Source organism: Chiloscyllium plagiosum, unplaced genomic scaffold, assembly GCF_037043375.1.
Source record: "Chiloscyllium plagiosum isolate Xiang-an unplaced genomic scaffold, Cpla_swu_hap1 HiC_scaffold_49, whole genome shotgun sequence".
Lineage (NCBI taxonomy): Eukaryota > Metazoa > Chordata > Chondrichthyes > Orectolobiformes > Hemiscylliidae > Chiloscyllium > Chiloscyllium plagiosum.
In genome coordinates this window covers 19,817,842-19,840,183 of record NW_028270187.1, presented here as the reverse complement: position 1 = coordinate 19,840,183, position 22,342 = coordinate 19,817,842, and the positions used below count along the sequence as shown (strand labels likewise).

The window sequence follows — 22,342 nt, the reverse complement described above, 5'->3', positions numbered from 1 at the left end:
TCTGGTGTCTGTATTCCCCTTTATCTCCAGTTACAGATCCTTGCTCAGGAGAAAATGTCTCAGTACCTAATCTGTAAGAACACAAGAATCGTTGGTGTATCAATACATTTGCCTCATTTTCTAAATTTTAACGACTGCAAGTTCAACCTTCTCCACCTCTTCTCATCAATATCCCTCCATTTTGAAGCCCAGCCTGGTGAACCTTCTCTGGGCTGCCTCCAATGCAAGGACATTTTTCCTCCAGATAGGGGACCAAACCTGATCACAGTATTCTCAGTGCGGGCTGACAGGAGTCCTCTATAGTTATTATAAGCCTTCCCTATTTTTATTCTCCATTCCCTTTGGAATCAATGCTAGCATTCCATTTACCTTCTCTATGTCCTGCTGGCCCTGTTTGCCACCTTTCTGAGGTTTATACACAAGGATTCCCACGTTATTCCGTGGTATAGCTTTCTGCAGTTGATCTGAAACCAAGAGGTGACAGCAATAATCAGAAAAGTGTTGGAATGTATGGTAAACGATATGCTAGAAATGATAACTGGACAGTTAAAAATCTATGGAAAAAGCGCAGTCCATTTATAGGGGTAGAATTAAGCCATTCGGTCCAACGGGTCTATTCCACTAATTGATTATGGCTGAATTGTTTCTCAACCCCATTCTCTCACCTACTCCCTGTAACCATTGATCTCCTTACTCATCAAGATCCTGGCTATCTCTGAGTGAGATATGTTGAATCACTTAGTACCCACAGCCCCATGAGGTAGTGAGTTCAACAGATCCATCACCCTCTGGCTAAATAATTTCCTTCACATCTCTATTCTAAAGGGTATTCCCTTCACTCTGAAGCTATGCCCTTGGCCCCGAGTCTCTCCTGCTCGTGGAAACATCTTGCCCACGTCCACTCCATCCAGGCCCCTCAGTATTCTGTAAGTTTGAATGAGATTCTGCCGCTGCCTCTGAAACTTCATCAGGTGCAGACCCAGAGACTTCACCTGCTCCTCATATAACACGAATTTCATCCCTGAGATCTTCCTTGGAAACCCATTTCTCGTACCCCTTCACATCCTTTGTCCAGATTCTTAATGTATAGCGTGTAGAGTGTAGTCCCAACACTGATCTCTGCGGAGCTCCCCTCATCACCAGTTCCCATCGTGAAAAAGACCCCTTTCTTCACACTCTCTGTCTTGTGCCAATCAGACAAATCCTTATCCATGTTCTGCATGTTGTTCTGAAAGGAATTTTCATTTCACACACACTGCTGGATTTATTTTTCTGTCTGGTTGGAAACAGCAGTTTCCCTTCCCATTACCTTCCCATCTGTAATTCCCTGGAGAAGGTGATGGTGAGCTGCCTTCCTGACCCATTGCAGTCCTTTAGGTGTAGGGACAGACACACTGCTGGGAGGATGGAGTGTGGCTTGAAGGGCACCTTGGAAATGCTGGTGTTCCCTTGTAGCTGGATCTCCTGTCCTTCCAGGGTATAGTGGTTCCGGGTTTGGGAAGTACTGTTGAAAGAGCCTGCCTGAGTGACCTCAGTGCTACTTGTAGATCTTTTATTCCTTCATTCATTCACGGACATGAACTTTGATGGATTAGTCAGCAGTTCTTGTTGACTTTGTGTTGTTCCTGAGAAGGTGGTGATCTGCCTTCCTGAGCCACTGCACCAGCCGTTGGAAATTCTGATCACCTAAAATCTCTCCCTTTTTAAATTTGTCACCCCTTCAGCTTCTGTAACTCTCCATATAACTGTAATCAATGACAGCACAGATTCCCTTCCTAAATCTCTATAATTACAATGGTAGTGTGTGCTAAATTGGCACTTTTCGTCCTCTTTATCCATCTCATGACTTCCAGCCCCTACCATCCCACTATTTGGAATGCTTCCATTATCTGCACCTCTTCATGTCCTGAGGGACCTTGAACACCACCAGTGCTTGAAAGTTTATATTCCGCCCAGTTACTGCGAGTCTTCTAACTCTGTAACATCCAACAGTTTCCAGTACCATACAACACTTGCTGGCTCTCAATTTGCATTTGTTGAAGTCTGCACATCTCTGTAAGCAGCTCAGAAAAAGCCCTTTAGACTCTACAAAGCTCCATCATGAACAAGCCACAATCTTTCTATTTCCTTTGCCTTCTTCTGTGTCTTCAACTCTCACTCTATCTTCCAGTAAACCTCTTTAGTTGCTGCACGTCTCCCTAGCTCCCCAGATAACCTGTTCCATCCCATACAGCTCCCTCAATCACTGTAACACCCTCTGCTCTGTCTAATCCTCCTCTTTCCCACTGTCTTTCAGGCACAACAGCGATCCTGTAAGAGTGCAGTGCGGAACGGGCTATTATAAATCTCAGCTGAGGCTTGAGGCCTACCATTACCTGGGAGTCACAAGGGGAGAGACCCTGAGAGAGAGCAGTAGAATATTAATCAGCAGCGAGGGTCGAGGCCAACTGAGACTTGGAGTTGGAGAAACAGCAGAGCAGGAGGCTCGAAATCAACAGCGAGTCACAGAGGGAGTGACCATGTGAGGGAGCAACATGGAGCCAGAGCTTGAGGCTCACTCACGTCTAGGAGGTGAATGCACCAACATGGGACGATATAAATCAGCACTGAGGATCGAGGCCTAGTCATGCCTGGGATTCACAGAGATGGTGACCCTGTGAGGGAGCAGAATGGAGTGGGAGCTGGAGGATTACATGTAGCTGGGAGTCACAGAGATTGTGACCCTGTGAGGGAGTGGGAGCTGGAGGATTACACGTATTTGGGAGTCACGGAGAAAACCTTCTGCTGCTGGGACCTGCCTGCACCGAGTTTGAATGAAGTGCAAGAGCCATCACAGAAAAGGTTGTATGTTCATTGGCTGATAAAATACACCGTTATTAGTGACTGTCAGTTAATTGCTGTAAGTCAGCAAATTTATTTTTTAACTTCTGAAGTAAAGATTGGTCTCAGAAATATGAGGGGGATGTGAAATTCTGAGACAGTATAATAAATTACGCTCAGTAAGCCACAGTGGAATAAGGGACTTTACCATATTATGATGTCCCTGATGTTAACTTAATTCTAAGTAATTAAGTAAGTTACTCGAGACATGTTGCATTTTAAGACATGGCAAGGCATGTTTGTCAAATGGAAAATGTGTTCTGTTACATTGGGAAGTCAGTGCGCCTGCTCGTGTCCTCGATGAACACTGGGTCGTGGAGCTCAGACAGTGACTAGAGACTCTGTCATGCTGAGAGTTATGGGGATAGTACACACACAGAACAGACCACCCTGCAGACATGACAGCCTGGAATAAGTAAGGGATGGGGTCTAGGCAATCGAAGAGAAACAGCCAGGGAATCCAGGTATAGCCTGACGTCTCCCTCCCAATTCAGTTTCCCATTTCGGAAGCTGATGAAGGTGCAGTCAGACCCATGTCTGTGGCCTCACAAGCAGCCTGACTGTATAGGAGTGGAGGGAGAAGGAAGGAGGAACAATAGTTACAGAGGAGTCAGGAAAGTGAAGAAGGTGTCAGCGTGTCTGTAATTCCAGAATAGTGGATTTAAGAATGTTACTGTGTCTGCACGACAATCGTCTGGTGGCCAGTGAGCAGTCAAAGGTCATGTCCACGTTAGTAGGGATGGCATGGCAGGAAGAGTGAAGTGGTCTGGGAATCAGAATTTAGGGAGCTAGGTGGATGGTTAGCAAATGGGAACTCAAATGTATCAATTCCTGGAATACTCCCAGGGCCGTGTACAAGTGAGAACAGGACTCTGAGTTTTAGGTAGATGAGAGTGTGACTGGAACGATGGTGCAGCTGGAAGGGCTTCAGATTCCTGGCTCATTGGGACTGATTCTGGGGAAAGCAGCAACTGTACAAGCTGGATGGGCAAACATGTGTCAGAGCTGGGACTGAATTCCTTACGGGGTGTGTGGGAGGGATTGAAAATAACTTGTTTACAACAACAAGTTTATCAGTGGAAGATGGAGTGAGAAAGAAAGCCTTAATTTGAGGTATTCTGCATGGACATGAATACTTGGAGTGTGGGGAGTTCCAGATGCAGATTGCTGTGTGGAAATCTGATGTACTGATCACCCAGAGCTGGCTCAAGGAATAGCAGGATGGGGTGTTAAATATTGCTGGGGATAAAGGATTCCAAAATGATAGAAGGGAAGAGAGAGGATGAAGGTAGAAGTACTGGTTGAAATTAGCGTTAGTTAAGGAGTCCAAGAGAAAGAGGGTCCATCCAAGGACAGAATGAATTTGGCTGGAGCTACAGAACAAAAAGTGTACAATGACACTGTGAGGTACAGTCTGTCAGCCAGCAACCATTGGAAAGGATGGAGAGAATAAATATGCAGGGGCATTTGAGAGGGATGATAATACTACAGATTAGTTATTACTGATAAACTTAGTTTATCCAAATATTGACTGGGTTATTGGTGGTGCAGGGTCATGAGGGGCCAGTATCCCTGGATTATATGGAGGAGAGCATACTTCAGGAGTATGTGTTCAGCCCAAGAGAGCATGTACTGTTGGACCTGGTCCTTGTGAAAGAGATGGGGCAAGTGGATCCAGTGTCAGTAGGGGAACGTTTTGGGAGGCAGCGATCATTTTTTTTTTTGTAAAGTTCAGAATGATGGTAGAGAATGATCTGCAATAATTGAGAGTGAGAAATATTAGTTGACTGAGAGCAGCCGTCAATAAGGCAAGAATGAAGCCGGGATCTTGTAAACAAGGCCAGTGAAATTGTAGCTGTAAATAGCTAGGTCAGATGGAGCTGGGATTGTGGAGATGTGGCTGCAGTGTGACCACGACTGGGAACTGGATAATCAAAGGTTTTCCCCATTTCTACAGGAATGATAAATAGGCCAACACAGTGAAGTAGTATTGTGTATAAAGGATGGGATCAGTATTATTGTGACGTTAATCAATTCACACACTGCTCCTCCCTGTCCTCATCCCTCATCACTGCGTATTGATCCTATCAGATATTGAGAACCTTTGAAAACTTCAGCAAATAGCACAGTATAGAGGAGATGACTCTGTCCACTGTCTGCATTGGTCAAGATGTAACGTTTGTTAAAGCCCTAGTTCTGTCTCCCCAGACAGTGTAGGACTTCAGGTGCAGATCCCGGCACCTTTTTAAAATGGTTTGAGGATTTCTGCATCTACTCCGCTTCCATGTGTGACTCCCAGGCCCCTACCATACTCTGGGTGAAATAACAACCTTCCTCACCACTTCTCTAATATTTCATCCAATTACATTAAAGATTCACCGCTGGTAATTGAGCTCTCTAACAGCAACAAGATGTTGTCTCCCTTTCTACCCATGTACAGTAACTACCCATGACAATATGTGCACCCCAATCAAATCCCCTCTCAGCATCCTCCGTTCCAAGTAAGTCCATATTAGAGTACTGTTGGAGCTGCACTCATTCAGACAAGTGTTTATTCCATCACATTCTTGACTTGAACCTTGGAGATTAGATTAGATTCCCTACAGTGTGGAAACAGGCCCTTCAGCCCAACCAGTCCACACCAACCCTCAGAAGAGTAACCCATCCAGACCCATTCTCCTGCACGATATTGAACCCTGACTAATGCACCAAACACTATGGGCAGTTTAGAATGGCCAATTCACCTGGCCTGCACATCTTTGGACTGTGGGAGGAAACCGGAGCACCCGGAGGAAACCCACGCAGACACGGGGTAAATGTGAAAACTCCACACAGACAGTCACCCAAGGCCAGAATTGAATCCAGGACTTAGGTGAGGCAGCAGTACAAAGCACTGAGTTCTTGATGGTGACTGTACAGTGGGAGGTTTGCCGGGCCGTGATGGTGACTGTACAGTGGGAGTTATGTCGAGCCATGAAGTTTATTGTACAGTGAGATGTATGTCTGGCCGTGATGGTTACTGTACAGTGGGAGGTATGTCGGGCTGTGATGGTTACTGTACAGTGGGAGGTATGTCGGGCTGTGAGGTTGCAGACTGTATGAGCTGTGCAGAGTATGATTCTCCTCCTGCCGATGGCCTACTGCACCTCAAGGATGCATCATTATTTGTTTCTCAATCGGTTTTAAGTCTGTACAATTCACTGCCCGGGGGCTACATATCATGGTGAGGGGAGTCTGGACAATGTGAAGGTAGCCCTTGCTCCCCATAAGGACTGTGCAGTGACCATTCTTACCGATGTATGAAATGGAGTGGTGTATCTGCAGCAGGCAGATCGGTGACGATGTGGTCAATTATATGTTTACCTTTTATTGATTCCCCATAACTTGCGACAGAGCAGTCTCGCAGTCACAGGATCCAGCATCAATGCTGAGCACTGTATTGACTATATACCAAGGAGCTGCCCCCTCAGCCTGGCTGTGTCTTGTCAGTGGGACAGACCCCACCAGAGAGGGTGGTGATGTTGCCTGGTACATATCCTGTTCACAGAATCCTGCTTTACAGACAATATCTGACTGTTGCTTGATGAGGTTGTGGGAAAAATACAACAGGTCACTTTTCCTTTTTGTACAATGAAGGGTTAATATCACGTTGTTTCTTACATATTTTAAAATAAACCAAACATCATTATTTTTCAGTTGAAAACAATTGAAGTGAACAATAATTGAATTACCACAGTGCACATCTAACTATGACACAATTCAGTACCTTTAGTAAACAGCTGATTGATGTTCAAATCAGTGAACACACCATCTTGCAGGCAGCAAAGCTGTTGAAAAAGACTGAGAAAAAGCCTGAATTCAGACACAGTGTTATTGGGCCTCACCATGACCTCCAAAACGCTGGCCATCTCCAAAATCTGTCCAGAGAGCTTCCAAACTGGAGCTGGACATTTACTGACAGAATCCCTCACAATGGACTGGTTAGAGACATACCTGAACATCGGAAAGATGTGAATGCGGAAAACTGGTCAATGGACTAGGAAATGGCGCTGGTCTAGACCCAGTTCAACATTTGTAACAATGACCTGTAAACAGCCATGTCTTGCAGGTATATCTCTTCTGGTATGGCATCTAAACTCTGTAGTTCTGTACCTTGGACCTGATCCTGAATGAAGGTGTTTTACAGGTGTTGGTCTCCTGCAGCACATTGCATCTTACAATTGGATCCCTCATAAACCATATCCAGTGTTATAATATCCAATATCCAAACAGAATTGTGCAGCTCCATTGATGGCCAGTATTATCTCAGCCCACCGACGTTGTGTGTGACTTAACCTGGAAGTTTCTATGGAAATGTTTTCAGCATTGTTCTAACCATTAACAGCAAAGACTCTTTACTGAATGTACGATAACCTTTCATAATACCAACTTTTAGATTGTCCAATAAGCACAAAATCGACCCATTTATTCTGTTCACTTTTATATCAACAATATGATGAAAACAGTGCCCAACTCATAGTAAGGAGCATTGAAATGTTGAGGCTCATTACCACACCCAAGACCAAATGATTATTAAGTGCAAGGACTTTGAAAGAATGCAATTATTTTCTCTTGTATTAATATTGTGAACTAATAGTCGACTTTCCTGCTCCTCAGATGCTGCCTGAATGGCTGTGCTTTTCCAGAACCACACTTTTTGGCTCTGATCTCCAGCATCTGCTGTCCTCACTTTCATCCTGCACCCATAATAATTTTCGTAGCAACAATATCACTGTGTGTTTAAACATGTTACAGTCAGATATGAGGATATTTTCAATTGCTTCTGTCTGTCTCAGAGCTCAGTAATGAGTGGTGTGATGCTTGGTATGTAGGCCATGCGTCTGAAAGACTGACAGATTATTTCAAACAACATATCCCTTCAGCTGTTCACAACAAGCAAGGTACTGCCTGGACCCAACCAGCCTGAGCTTCAAAGCCCAAAACTCAGGGTCCAGCATTGGGCAGTGTGGTGTAAAATTATGTCCCAATACATGTGTGATGGGCCAAGCAGTGGAATGTGGTGAAAGGGTTAAAATTGTGTCCCAATACATGTGTGAATCTAACCGAAAATGGAAGGTGTCGCTTAGTCCCGTGTGAATCTTATTACACACCTTCCCGTGTGAATCTTCTTATCTGTATGTGACCAGAATGGAATGTGTTTTTCAGCCTTGCTCTGCTGTTCACATGAATGTTTAGATCTCGAAAAGAGTATATCAGCTGGAAAAGTCTCCAGTTCGGTAGAGTCTGCTCCGGGGTTGCGTTTAACCGCCGAGCGTGGGTTGTTGGCAACCGCTCTACGAGAACTGACGGCTCCCAGTTCCGGTAACACGTAGAGTGAGTATAAACCAGACCCGTTGTAAGTACGAGACCTGGTTGTGGCGACGCTGCGGGGAATAAAACACTTATATTCTAGCAGACTCGCCTCTTGGCTGTTTGTTCTGTGTCAGACTACTTTCCTGCGAGCCTGGTCCTTGACCTTGAGAATTTTTTAAAACATTTTGGCGTAGTCGGCAGGATCAACCGCAATTGAGGAAAGATTTTGATACAGAACAATGTTTTGGAAAAAGGCTAAGAAACCAGAGGAACAAACTGTGGAGGTCCCGACCGTCCCGGGATGGCATGGACCGTGGCATGGCGTGGCAGTTTGTTTGAGAAATGGTGGGGGGCGACCGGAGAACTGGGAGGCCGAGGGCGTAGGAACCCCAGGGTCGCTGCTGTCCACCCTTGAGAGGATCCCAGTCCTGCCGAAGAACCCCTTGCCTGGGGTACAGCGGAGGATGTGGGCCTGTGCGGCGGCTTGTAGACAACAGTCAGACAAGCGCCAAAAAGCTGAAGCAGAATTAGCCCTCCTGAAACATGAGCAGGGACTCAGTTCGGGAGATGCCTCTATGTTGAGGCAGGAAATTATGAAGTTAAAAGCTGAATTGACAGCATTAACTGAACTAGCAGGACGAACTATTATGTATCTGTCTGCTAAGAAACGGAAAGAGAAAAGGAAGGTCCCTCGAACCCCGGACCCAGTACAAGTACGGGCGTTTGTAGCCCAGTAAAATAACGGGGATCGGTGGGATATCGATCATTGGGATGGGAACATTTGGGGAGATTCAGATGATCAGTACGAAGAGGACCCACCCGTACTCCAAGCTAAACCAGTGGTTAGGAGAAAGCAGGTTCAGAGACGTCTCCCAGTGCAACGGGAGGTAATGTTAGATGAGGAAGGAAACCCTATACGGAATGAACAAGGGGAGGCAATTATGCATGAATTACCGCGGGCTCAGCCTCCTGCAGAATTCTCTGAATTAACGGAAGACTTCACTACCGATGAGGTGCTGTTTATCACCCAGAAAACCCGACGTAATCCTGGGGAGCCGTTAGAGCTATGGCTAATTCAGCTCCTCGAGGAAGGGGGGCAACAAGTGCAGGTAGACTATCAGGATGCTCCCAAGTTTGGTGGATTAGCAAAGGATGCTGCCATAGACCTGGGGTACCGCAGACAAGCCAAGGATATGGTAATAGATCGCAGTATGGGGACCTTATTTGGGATGTATGCCAGGGCTGTGGCCGAACAGTATCCCTTCCCGTCCGATTGGCCCCCCTTGGAAGGAACTTGGACAACAATTAAGGAAGGGGTTCAGAGGCTAACCCGTTTGTGTGTGCGGGATGCCCTGTTGCTGGGAGTGCTGGACGAGGTAGATAACACAAATGTTAGTAGACAGACTAGAGACCACCTAGTGAAGACTGCCCCCCCCCCATTATAAACCACTGTTATTAACCATAATGTTGAGTGGACGGGGAGAAACCCTAGGAGATGCCCGTAGTATGATGAGGGAGATGGGTGGTTTGGGGGATTGGGGACCCACAACCCGTGCTTCTCAGGGGGGCACGGAGGGGCGTCGCCCTGAGGCTCGGGCAGGGGGAAAAGTAAACCCTAATCAAGGAAGTAACCAAGGCCCCTCACGGCGTGCTTTGTGGCAAGCTTTGATACGGGCGCAGGTCCCAGCATCGGAGATTGATGGCCTACCTACACCGGAATTAAAAGACTTATGCAGACGAAAGGGACTGAAGGTGTCCCGGGTAGAGACGGAGTCCCGACCCACTATGGAAGACCTAGTGGAATTACTAACACAAAAATGTCAGACACGGGGTCCGGTTGTTAATGAGCCTCGAAGGGGTAGAACTTCCACTTCCCAGCGGTGGGAATCCTCGGAGGATGAGGAGGAGGAGGAGGTACGGCCTCCCCTCCGAGAGTGTTATAAAGTGGATAGGCGTGGCCGGAAACCTAGTAAGAAAGACAAGAACAAAGAAGGGCGAGGCAAACGTCTTTACCCAGTGCTGTCTGGGGAAGATGAATGGGAGGAACAATAGGAATCGGGCCAAGCCCCAAGGGTTTGCCCACGAACGAGCCAATGGTCAGCAGACGACATTCGACCTCATGTATCATTGACTATCTATTGGCGCAAATCCGTCCAAACCGTTATGGCTCTAGTGGACACAGGGACGGAGGCCACCTTAATCTATGGGACGCCCCATAAGTTTAAAGGAACCCCAGTCACGCTGGTTGGGCTGGGAGGTAATCTGATTGAAGGAAAAACAGTACAATTGCCCCTAAAGATAGGTACAATGCCCATTAAAACTTATTCAATTATCATTACACCAGTTAGAGAATGGATCCTGGGAATGGACATTCTGGCCGGTTTAACACTTCACCTCCAACAAGGGAAGTTTGAATTTGGAATCACGAAAATGGCTTTGCGCTGTAGGACGGTGTTAGTGGGAAAGGTTAAAATGGACCCCTTCCCCATCCCGATCGCCGATCGCGTAATAAGTCTTAGACAGTATAGGATTCCCGGCGGACATAAAGAAATATCCGCCACAATTAAGGATTATTTGGAAGCGGGAGTGCTTAGGACATGCACCACGGCGTAGAATAACCCCTTATGGCCCGTACATAAAGCCGATGGGTCATGGCGGATGACGGTAGGTTATCGGCAACTAAACCGTCACACTCCGGCCTTGACGGCAGCGGTCCCGGATGCCGTCACTATTATAGGACGAATCCAACATCATCCAGGGGTGTGGTACGGAGTAATTGATTTGGCTAATGCCTTCTTCACAATTCCTATTCCCGAAGATAGGCAGGAACAGTTCGCATTCACTTGGGAGGGTAGACAATTCACGTCCACTCGATTGCCCCAAGGATATCTGCATAGCCCTACTATCTGCCACCGGATAGTTGCAGAACACTTGGCTGCCTTTAAAGTGCCTGACGAAGTGATGATCTCGCACTATATTGACGATATGATGATACAGGGGACAAGTCAGAAGCAGGTTCAGGAATTGCTGGACCAACTGGTTCAACATATGTGAGGATATGGGTGGGAGATCAACCCAGGCAAAATCCAGGGTCCCTCACAAACGGTAAAATTCTTAGGAATCGTGTGGAACAAGGGGGAAAGGGAAATCACTGCGAAAGCTAAAAATAAGATTCAGGTCTTTGCCGTCCCTCACACCCAGAAGGACGTGCAGCAATTTATTGGGTTATTCGGATTCTGGAGACAGCATATTCCCCATTTAGGACAAATTTTAAAACCTTTGTATCGAGTTACGAGGAAAAAGGCAGCGTTCGAATGGACGGAGGTCCATCAAACTGCATTTGAAATGGCCAAGCAAGCGATACAGCAAGCTGTATCCTTGGGAAAGATACAGTCAGGACCTGTAGAACTGCAAGTCTCAGCACAGGGGGATTATGCCAATTGGAGCTTATGGCAAAAACAGGGAAGAACCCGTAAGCCACTGGGATTTTGGTCCCGAAAATTACCCCCGGCAGGGGAACGGTATACCCCCTTTGAGAAACAGTTATTAGCATGCTACTGGGGCTTGGTGGAAACCGAAGCCCTGACCATTGGACATGAAGTGATCATGAGAACAGCTATCCCTATTCTTCCGTGGGTACTTAGTGACCCCACTACCCACCGAATAGGAACTGCCCAAGAGAGCAGCATCATTAAATGGAAATGGTATGTGTCGGAGAGAGTGCGGACTGGACAGAAAGGAGTGTCAGTCCTACATGAGCAAGTGGCGGAGGCCCCTGAGGAAGGGGAAAAACGGTTTGAGGTGATTGAATACAAGGAATCACCCGTTAAGATGGGAAAACGGTATGATGAACTGACCCCGGATGAACAAGCCACGGCTTGGTTCGTAGATGGGTCAGCCCAATGGAAAGCGGGACAGCGTAGATGGAAAGCTGCCGCCTTTAACCCAAAACAAGGCACTACCCTAGAAGAATTAGGGGAGGGAAAAAGTAGTCAGTGGGCAGAATTAAAAGCAGTGCATATGGTAGTCATGCAAGCAGGGGTCATGGGAGTTTGTTTGTTCTCTGACTCGTGGTCAGTGGTTAACGGCATGACACAATGGATGCCAACTTGGCAGGCCAATCAGTGGATGATCCAGAATAGGGAAGTATGGGGTAAACAGTTATGGGAAGATATATGGGAGAAAGCTCAATACCTGGTTATATACATCACCCACGTAGATGCCCATACATCTCGAAATGATGTGGAAGCTCTACATAACCGATATGTGGATGGTATCGTCCGAACCATGATTGTGCAAAGGGGCACCTCAGTGGACCTAGCTAGATGGGCACACCTTAAGGCTGGGCACTGGGGAGTGCAAGGAACCTTGCAATGGGCTCGAGACCGAGGAATAGATCTTATGGTAGATGATGTTAAGACTGCAGTAAACCAGTGTGAGCAGTGTCAACATCAGCGGCAGGGAGTGCCCCAACACATGATGGGACATATCCATCGGGGGGATGGTCCGGGACAGAGCTGGCAAATGGACTTTGTGGGTCCCTTACCCTCCTCACAAGGATGTAACCACATATGTACAGCTGTGGACACTATGTCTGGGGTTTTGGTAGCCCATCCCTGTCGTCACAACAACCAACAGGCTACCTTGCGATGTTTAGATTTGATTGAACAATTTTATGGATTGCCCATACAGGTCCAGAGTGACAATGGCTCCCATTTCACAGGAAGGGTGGTAAAGCAGTGGTGTCACGATAACCACGTGGAATGGGTTTATCATGTACCCTATCACCCACAAGCTGCGGGACTTATAGAACAAATGAATGGGCTTCTGAAGTCCTCACTACGAAAAGCAGGAGGTTGCAATGACTTAACAGGTTGGAAGAAGCAGCTAATTCAGGTGGTGAAACAAATTAATAACCGCCCATTAGGAAATGGGGTAACACCCTTGAATAGGATGATACGAGTATGTGATACCCCAAAGACTCAGCCTATTAAAATGTGGAAATTCGCTGAGGAAGCTGATATTCCCGTAAGGGCCACGCCGGCTTCGGCTGGACTGGACCTACGAGCACTAACTACCCAGACTTTGATCCAACAGAAACCTACGGTGATTAAAACCGGATTAGGATTGATTTGTCCCCCTGGAACCTATGGGCATATCCTCCCGCGGTCGGGACTGTCACTAAAGGGGATTGATGTGATGGCAGGCGTAATTGACGCGGACTACCAAGGGGAGTTGGGGGTGGTCCTGGTCAACATCACTGCTGAACCTTACGTGATACAGAAGGGGGACAGAATAGCGCAATTGGTCATTAAGCCATGTAACCTTACAACGGTGGAAGAGACGGGAGCTCCCGTTACGGTTACTGAGCGTGGGACGGGGGGCGTGCGGTCGCATCGAACACAGTTGGCCCCTATTATGTCAACTTGTCAACAGATGGCCCGGGCGGTACTGCACACTGATGTTCATTGGCGGGTACAGTTGCCCCTCATACCCGAGTGTCATACCAAGAGGCGGCGACGAGCGTGGTACGACACCCTGCTGGGAGGCGCAGGAACTGTTATGGGTATCTCGAATGCCATTGACTCTGAGGTAACCCGTACTAAATTATCTAACACGGGACAGGCCACCTCACAAGGACTACATACTATTGGAAGGTGGATGCCATCCGTAATGATGACTCAAGGAGAGACAGCTGAAATAATGATACGATCTCTGCAATGGGAACTGGATGTCTGGGGTGCCACTCAGGAACTGTTTGAGAACGTTACGGCTCAGTTAAATTGGACTGCCTGTCATATTCAAATGTTGCATGCTCAAATACAGAAAGAACGCTTTTTGCGTGTGGTAACATCCCCCAATGTACAAGCGTGGAGGGGAATATGGAATGTATCTGAGAAATTGTGGATGATAACCCATCCAGAACGAACATGGTGTAACGCAACTATGTGTAACGGATACTTTGTTACCATGAATGTAACCCACACTGTTACGGTCTGTCGATATTATGTATTACCAGTGATTACATCTTCTGGATATTATTTTCTGAAGACAAGGGGACAGTGGTTTAGCCCAGATACCAATATTACCTATGATCTGTCCGCTTGTGAACAGACTGATCAGGGGAAAACTTGCCTACTGATGGACAGGTATCGGGACCCTTGCTTGACCAAGGGAACGGCCCTGTGCGAATGGACTGTTGAAACTCCAAGGGACATGATGTGGCAGATTGGGCCACACACGCTCTGTGTGGCTACCAATAATCCACATCCTATGCTTCCCTCAGCACCGTTCTCGGGATGCCTCTCAAATGTCTATCAGTGGCACTGGCAGAATCAGACCTATCTGTTGACCACTTTTAGCAGTGCTCGCCACTTTACCAAGGTGCAGTGGAAAGTGCTGATGAATCCTTGGAACATTTCCCTGGATTGGTTTAAGCGAGCATTGGACCGATCCGAGGAGCTTAAGCAGATATTACGAAAGCATAAAACCAATGTCACCAAGGTTACGGTGTCTACCTTTATACATGGACAGGAGGTAGTACATGCTGCCCGTGTAGTGGACGTGGAGTCAGCTCATCATTGGTGGGACATATTGAGTGGTATGTCCTCCACTGCGGGGACATTCCTGTTCCCACCCTTGTCGATCCTGGTAGCGGTCCTGGTGATTTTAACATGCTGTAATGTCCTGACTTGCTTGTATATTTGGCGTGTACGTAGGCGCTTGTTAGAAAGAATACATATGGGCATAATGTAACACATGTATTGGGCCAAGCAGTGGAATGTGGTGTGTCCCAATACATGTGTGCTCATAATGTAATACATGTGTGCTCATAATGTAACACATGTATTGGGCCAAGCAGTGGAATGTGGTGTAAAATTATGTCCCAATACATGTGTGATGGGCCAAGCAGTGGAATGTGGTGAAAGGGTTAAAATTGTGTCCCAATACATGTGTGAATCTAACCGAAAATGGAAGGTGTCGCTTAGTCCCGTGTGAATCTTATTACACACCTTCCCGTGTGAATCTTCTTATCTGTATGTGACCAGAATGGAATGTGTTTTTCAGCCTTGCTCTGCTGTTCACATGAATGTTTAGATCTCGAAAAGAGTATATCAGCTGGAAAAGTCTCCAGTTCGGTAGAGTCTGCTCCGGGGTTGCGTTTAACCGCCGAGCGTGGGTTGTTGGCAACCGCTCTACGAGAACTGACGGCTCCCAGTTCCGGTAACACGTAGAGTGAGTATAAACCAGACCCGTTGTAAGTACGAGACCTGGTTGTGGCGACGCTGCGGGGAATAAAACACTTATATTCTAGCAGACTCGCCTCTTGGCTGTTTGTTCTGTGTCAGACTACTTTCCTGCGAGCCTGGTCCTTGACCTTGAGAATTTTTTATAACAGGCAGGTCTGGACAATATTTTTCATTTTAATTTCTACATGGAATATGATTGTGACGGTATTTATTGCCTGTCTCGTGTTGCTTTTGAGAAGGTGGTGTTGAGCTGTCACATTGACCCGTTGCAGTCCATGCGCGTTAGGGAGGGTCATTGAAACAGTGACACTGAATGAACAGCAATATACTTCCCAATCAGGATGGTGGGCGGCTTGGATCGGAACGTGAACATGGTGGGGGTCCCATGTATCCGTTTCCCTTGTCTCTCTTGATGGTCGTGGTTTCAGAGGTATGTTGTAAGGAGCCTTGGTAAATTTCTGCAGAGCACCGTGCAGATGGCAGATATTGCTGCTACTGAGTGTCAGTGGGTGAGGGGTGAAGCTACACTCACACAGGCAAATGGAAGTATTTAATCACACACACATTCAACATGTGTCTTATAGATGGAAGACAGGCTTTCGGAACTTTTAAGGTATGTTATTTCTGCAGGATTCCACCCCCTGACATACTCTTGTAGCCAATGAATTAATGTATTGTCAAAGTGTGGCGCTGGAAAAGCACAACAGGTTAGGCAGCACCTGAGGTACAGGAGAGTCGACATTTCAGCATAAGCCCTTCACAGGACTGGGTAATGTAATTATATGGTCAGTCCATTTCTGGTTAACGGTAATGCCCGGGATATTGCTAGGTGGGTGTTCAGTGATGTTGGTGGCATTGAACATTAAAGGATATGGTACACTTTTCTTTTGTTAGACGTAATCGTTGTCTGGCACGTGTGTAATGGAAATGGTACTTGTCACTGTTAAGCACACGCCTGCATATTTCCAGGTCCTTGTTGCATTTGGACAAGGACTACTTCAGTATCTGAGTGAATCACGAATGGTGTTGAACATTGTCCAATCATTGGCAAACATCTCCACTTGTGACTTTAATGTACAGGGAGGGCTATTAAGGATTGGTCCTAGGGCAGAGAGCACTCTTACAGCTCACTGATGCTGTCCCTCTCTCTGAGTTAAGAAGCTGGCTTCTAGTTCAACCTGCTCCAGAGGTGTTTAGCAACATATCTGAACGGATTAATATTACAATATTTATCCCAAGGAGCTGAGCGAGGACTTGGTTAGCTCAATCAGTTGGACGGTTAGTTATTAATGCCAACAGTGTGGGTTCAATTCCTGCACTGACTGGGGTGACTAACGGACTGTCCTACCCAACCTCTCCCTTACTTGAGGCATGATGACTGTCCAGTTAAATTGCCACCAGTCGTCTCTGTCGAACAAGAGAGCATCCCTATCATGTTGTAGGAGTATGGTGGCTTACTCTTCCATTTCTGATCTACAGGCTTACCCAGAAACCCTTTCCTGGAGAACTGCTGCAGAGCTGTCCTTGAGCGGAGATTGTTGTTCTCCACCAACCCCAGCCATCTTCCTTTGTACCAGGTATAACTTCAGCCAGTGCAGACGATTCCTATTTGCTCCAGGTTTGCCGTTAAGCCTGGATACGACACTTGGTCAAATGCAGTTATGATCATGTTAACTGAAACTGTCACCTTACCTCTAGAATTCAGCTATGTGTTTTCTTGTTGGACATCGTTAACCAAGGCTTCAATGAGCCCAAGGGATGAGAGCCCAAACTGAGCTTCAGTGAGCAGGTTAGTGCTGAGGAAGTGCTGCTTGATCCAACTGTGAGTGACATCTTCCATCACTTTATTAATGATCGGGATTAGAGCAATGGGGCAGTCATTGATTGTCTGATGTTTTGTCTGTGTGTACAGGACACACCCGGCTAGTTTCCCACATTGTCAGGTAGGTTCCAGTGCAATATCCCTGCAGGAATAATTTGAATGGAATGTTATCAGAGCCCATATCCTTTGCATTATCCCATCCCTCCAGCCGTTTGGATTTACCACACGCAGTGAATCAAATTAGCTGATGACTCCCATCTGGAGAAGTCTAAAATAGATCATCCCATCGACACTTCGGTCTGAACATTGTTGTGAATGTTTCTTCCTTAGCTTTTCTATTGTTGTGCTGGGCCCTTCCATCGTTGAGGAAGGTGATATTTGTGGATCCTACTCTTCCAGTGAGTTGTTTAATTGACCACACAATTTACGCTGATTGCATGTGACAGGATTGCAGAAATTAGGTCTGATTTGTTAGTTAGATCTGTCTGTCATTGGCTGTTTATGCTATTTGGTGAGTAAGTGGTCCTGTTTGGTAATGTCACATCATTGTGAGGTATACCTGGTGCTGCTCTTGACTGGCCATCCTGTGCTCCTCATTGAACAAGACGTTATCCCTTGGCCTGATGGTCAGGGTATTGTGCAGCACATGGCAGGCAGTGACAGTGAAAATTGTGCTGGAGTACAATTCTGCTGCTGTTGGTAATGACCCGAATCACCTCACACAGGCCAGTGTTGAGTTTTCGGTCTCTTTGAAATTTGTTCCATTGAGCATGGTGATAGTATCTCTCACGTGTGCTCATGCGTATACACACTCTCTCACTCTCTCACTCAGACATCACACACTTACACACTCACACACTCACACAATTCACACACACACACAATTCACACACCGCACTCACGCGCTCACGCAATTCACACAATTCTCACAATTCACAATGTAAAATCGGGACTTTGTCTATAGAAATACTGTGTGTGGTAGTCACCTTTCCCAATACGGTCATCGATCAATGTGCCTGCAGCCGGTAGGTTGGTGAAGATAAGGTCAAGAATGTTTCTCCCTCTCAGTCATTCCCTTCCCACTCCGTGCAGTCCCAGTCTTGCAGCTATGTCCTTTTGGACCCGACCGTCTTGATGAGCAATGCTGCTGCTGAGCCCCTCTGGGAGGTTGTTTTGAAATGGCCACCCAGGATACCTTCTCCAGCTTTGTCACTCTCGGCTTCCATCAGAGGGACACTGATTCATCAGCTGAGGGAAGGGAGTCAGCAGGAGGTTTCCGTGTCAGTGTTTGATCTGACACAATGAGGTTTCGTTATGACACATTGTTGCTTGAGGAGTCTGTTGGTGCCTCTCCCACATCTAGCCCTAGCCCCCAGATGTTAGGAAGGAGGGAGTTCCATGGTCTACAGGCCTTTTTTTGTCACTATCAATCGAAGGGCCTCTTCTGTGCTGTATGACACCCACTCTATGACTATTGTGATTGGACAGTCCAAGGTCTCACTCCTTCAGTTCCTCCCAGTGCCTTGTCTATTCCACAGATTTCTACAATATTTTCTCCATTAAGACATTGCATAATTCCGTTTTTAGACTATCTACGTAATTTCTGTTTCTTTCCCTGTCATCTGCTCCAGCCGCAATATCCATTTGTATCTCAGTAACCCTCCGTATCACTACAATCTTTATCTAATACTCCAGTCCCATCTATCGCTGTAAATTCCGCCAACCCCTACACTCCTCCCTGTCTCTCTAATCTTCAGCTGCTTCATCTTTCCCCATATTCTGTAAATGAATTTAAAAATATCCCGCTAACCTATTCTAGCATGCACAGGCCACGCTATCTCTGTAACATCTCCAGCCTTGCTTTCCTATCTCTGTAACGTCTCCAGCCTTGCTTTCCTATCTCTGTAACATCTCCAGCCTTGCTTTCCGCTCTCTGTGTAACACCTCCAGCCTTGCTTTCCTCTCTCTGTAACATCTCTAGCCTTGCATTCCTATCCATGTAACGTCTCCAGCCTTGCTTTCCTATCTCTGTAATATCTCCAGCCTTGTTTTCGCATCTCTGTAATATCTCCACCATTACATTCCTATCTCTGATTTCCTTCACATCTCAGTGATTTGTTTTTTATGCACCTCAGTGAATTGGTTATATATCTGCCCCTGTATTTTCATCTTCCTGGGGCTCTATAAAATATCTCCAGCAGTGTGATTGTCATCATTTGGGCACTAACCTCGACCCTATAAAGCCTCATTTGAAGACACGTCCAAGATATCGTCCCTCCTTACTGCAGTAACTGTTCCTTAATTAATAACGCAATACCACCTCCTCTTCAACACCCTCTCCTGTCCTGCCTATTGTTCCAGTACAACAGAATATTGAGTTGTTAGCCCTGACCTCCCACAAACATGTCTCTGTGATGGCAAAAATGTTACACCTCCACATGTCAGCTCATGCCATTGTCACACCAGTCTGTCCGATAATACACCCTGCATAATCGTAAGGTGGAATATAACACCTGGAGTACTCTGTACTTCGGAGTTCCTCAATCATTCACTATTTGTAATCAGGCTACCCAAACCATGAACCAAAATTGTAACTCTGGGACTGAATGGCTATTTGTTGAATTGCAATTTCTTTTTTAAAAATGTGTTTATCAAGTGCAACTTTCCAGAACTGAAACTGACTCATACAATGAGTCCTGATGGTTAATTTCCTGCTCAGTGTGTAGAGGGGACAGCCCTCAGTAATGGAGAAAGTGAGGACTGCAGTTGATAGAGATCAGAGTCGAAAAGTGTAGTACTGGAAAAGCCCAACAGGTCAGGCAGAATCCGAGGAGCAGGAGAATCGATGTTTTGGTCGTATGCTCTTTATCAGGAAGGCATTGGTGCCTTCTTTTCTTTTAATTCTGTGATTCATACGACGTTGGGAACCATACTTGCTCAGGAAGGCAGCACTGTCTATTGCACTGAAATGGAAAGCAGTCAATCAGTTGATTGGACACGGTGTAGACAAGTTGAGGGGAAGTACAGACTGATTGAAGTACAAACATAAGGATAGATAAATCCCGTAGGCCAGATGGGGTATACATGAGGTTACTCCAGGAAGTGATGGAAGAGATTGGTGTGCCTTTGGTGATGATCGTTGTGTCTTCACTGTCCACTAGAGTGGTGCCAGCTGTTTGGAGTGTGCCAAATGTTATTCCCTTGTTAAGGGAAGGGAATAGGGATAACCCTGGGAATGACCGAACAGTCAGTTTTACATCAGCGGTGGGCAAAGTATTGGAGACGCTTCTGAGAGACAGGATTTACAATTACTTAGAAAACGATAATTTGATTAGAGATAGTCAGCATGGCTTTTGAGAAGCTGGTCATGCCTCACAAACCTTATTGAGTTATTTGAAGATGTGAAAAAAACATGTTGATGAAGGTAGACCTGTAGATGTGGTGAACACGAATTTTAGCAAGGCGATGGATAAGGTTCCCCATTGTAGGCTCATTCAGAAGGTAAGGAAGAATGGGAAGCAGGGAAATTTGGCTCTCCAGATACGGGCATGGCTGGCCCATAGAAGACAGAGGATGGTAGCAGATGGAAAGTATTCAGCCTGGAGCTCAGTGACCTGTGGTGTTCCACAGGGATCGGCTCTGGGACGTGTGCTGTTTGTGATTTTTATAAATGACTTTAATGAGGAAGTGGAACGGTGTGTTAGTAAGTTTACCGAAGACATGTAGGTTGATGGAGTTGTGTATAGTATGGAAGGCTGTTGTAGGTTGCAACAGAACATTGACAGGATGCAGCGCTGGACTAATAAGTGGCAGATAATGCTCCATCTTAAAAAAGTGTGAAGTGATTTGTTTTAGAAGGTTGCATTTGAATACAGATTACAGGTTAAAGGCAGAATTCTTAGCAATGGGAAGAAACAGAGGGATCTTGGGGTCCATGTCCATAGATCCCACAAAATTGTCACCCAAGTTGATAGAGTTCTTAAGAAGGTGTATGATGTGTTGGCTTTCATGAGCAGGGGGATTGAGTGTTAGAGCGGAGAGGTTAATGCTTAGCTCTAAAAAGCTGTGGTTCAAACACACTTGGAATATTGTGTTCAGTTCAGGTTGCCTCATTATAGGAAATATGTGAAAGCCTCAGAGAGTGTGCAGAGGAGATTTACCAGGATGCTGCCTGGGCATCTCTTCGCACAAACTTTGAAAATCTTAGGAAGAAGATTTGAGGGAGCTAGGGATTTTCTCCCTGGAGTGAAGAAGAATGACAGCTGACTTGATAGAGGTGTACAAATGTTGAGAGACAAAGATTGGATAGCCAGAGTCTTTTCCCATGGCAGAAATGGCTATCCACAAGGAGCGTAATTTTAAGGTTGCGGGGGGCTTTGGAGGAAGGTTTCAGGGGGCTGTCAGAGATAGCTGCTTTACACAGAGTATGGTGGGGTTAGAATGCACCGCCAGTGATAGAAAGAGAGTCAGATACATTAGGGATAATTAAGAAGATTCTTGAATAGGCAAATGGCAGCTAGTGCATTGAAGGTTATGTAGGTTAGTCTGATCTTAGAGTAGGATAAAAGGTCGGCAAAGCATTGAGGGCTGAAGGGCCCTTATTGTGCTGTACTGTTCCATGTTCCAAGATTCTCTCAGCTGGTGGATTCTCAACAGTTGGTGAATGTGTGAGGGAGTGAGGTGTGTGAGGTCAGGAAGCTGGAAGGGGCGTGAGGCCAAGACTTCCAGTTATGGTGTGCATAGTTACAGTCAGCTGAGTGCCAGCACAATATGTGTGGTAACCTAGACCAGACAAAATACACCAAGTTTAGTAATTAAACTGATTTTTGGTTTGTCGTTAGCTCCTGGTTTCTTCAGATACATTCTGTTGGGTGACCAGTGTATTAATATCTGACCATCCACAGACATGTACAATTTTATTTTCATACTGGTGAATGTGAAGGTACATTTATTGGATATAATTTCAGAGGATTCACTGTGAGTCACAAGATGCTGCAGAAAGCTGTCAATTGTGAACATTTTCACACAGCGTCTGGAC

At 46.2% G+C, this 22,342-nt stretch overlaps 1 long non-coding RNA gene across 1 annotated transcript in view; it reads left to right on the top strand.

Moving 5' to 3' along the window:
- The window catches only part of LOC148135644 (uncharacterized), a 74,741-nt gene extending 57,470 nt beyond the window's left edge, over nucleotides 1–17,271 (top strand). The window contains exons 7-9 of the long non-coding RNA XR_015755054.1: nucleotides 2,297–2,841; nucleotides 16,962–17,059; nucleotides 17,181–17,271. This is a non-coding gene — a long non-coding RNA (uncharacterized LOC148135644). The remainder of the gene's footprint in view (nucleotides 1–2,296; nucleotides 2,842–16,961; nucleotides 17,060–17,180) is intronic.
- Nucleotides 17,272–22,342: the final 5,071 nt, after the last annotated feature.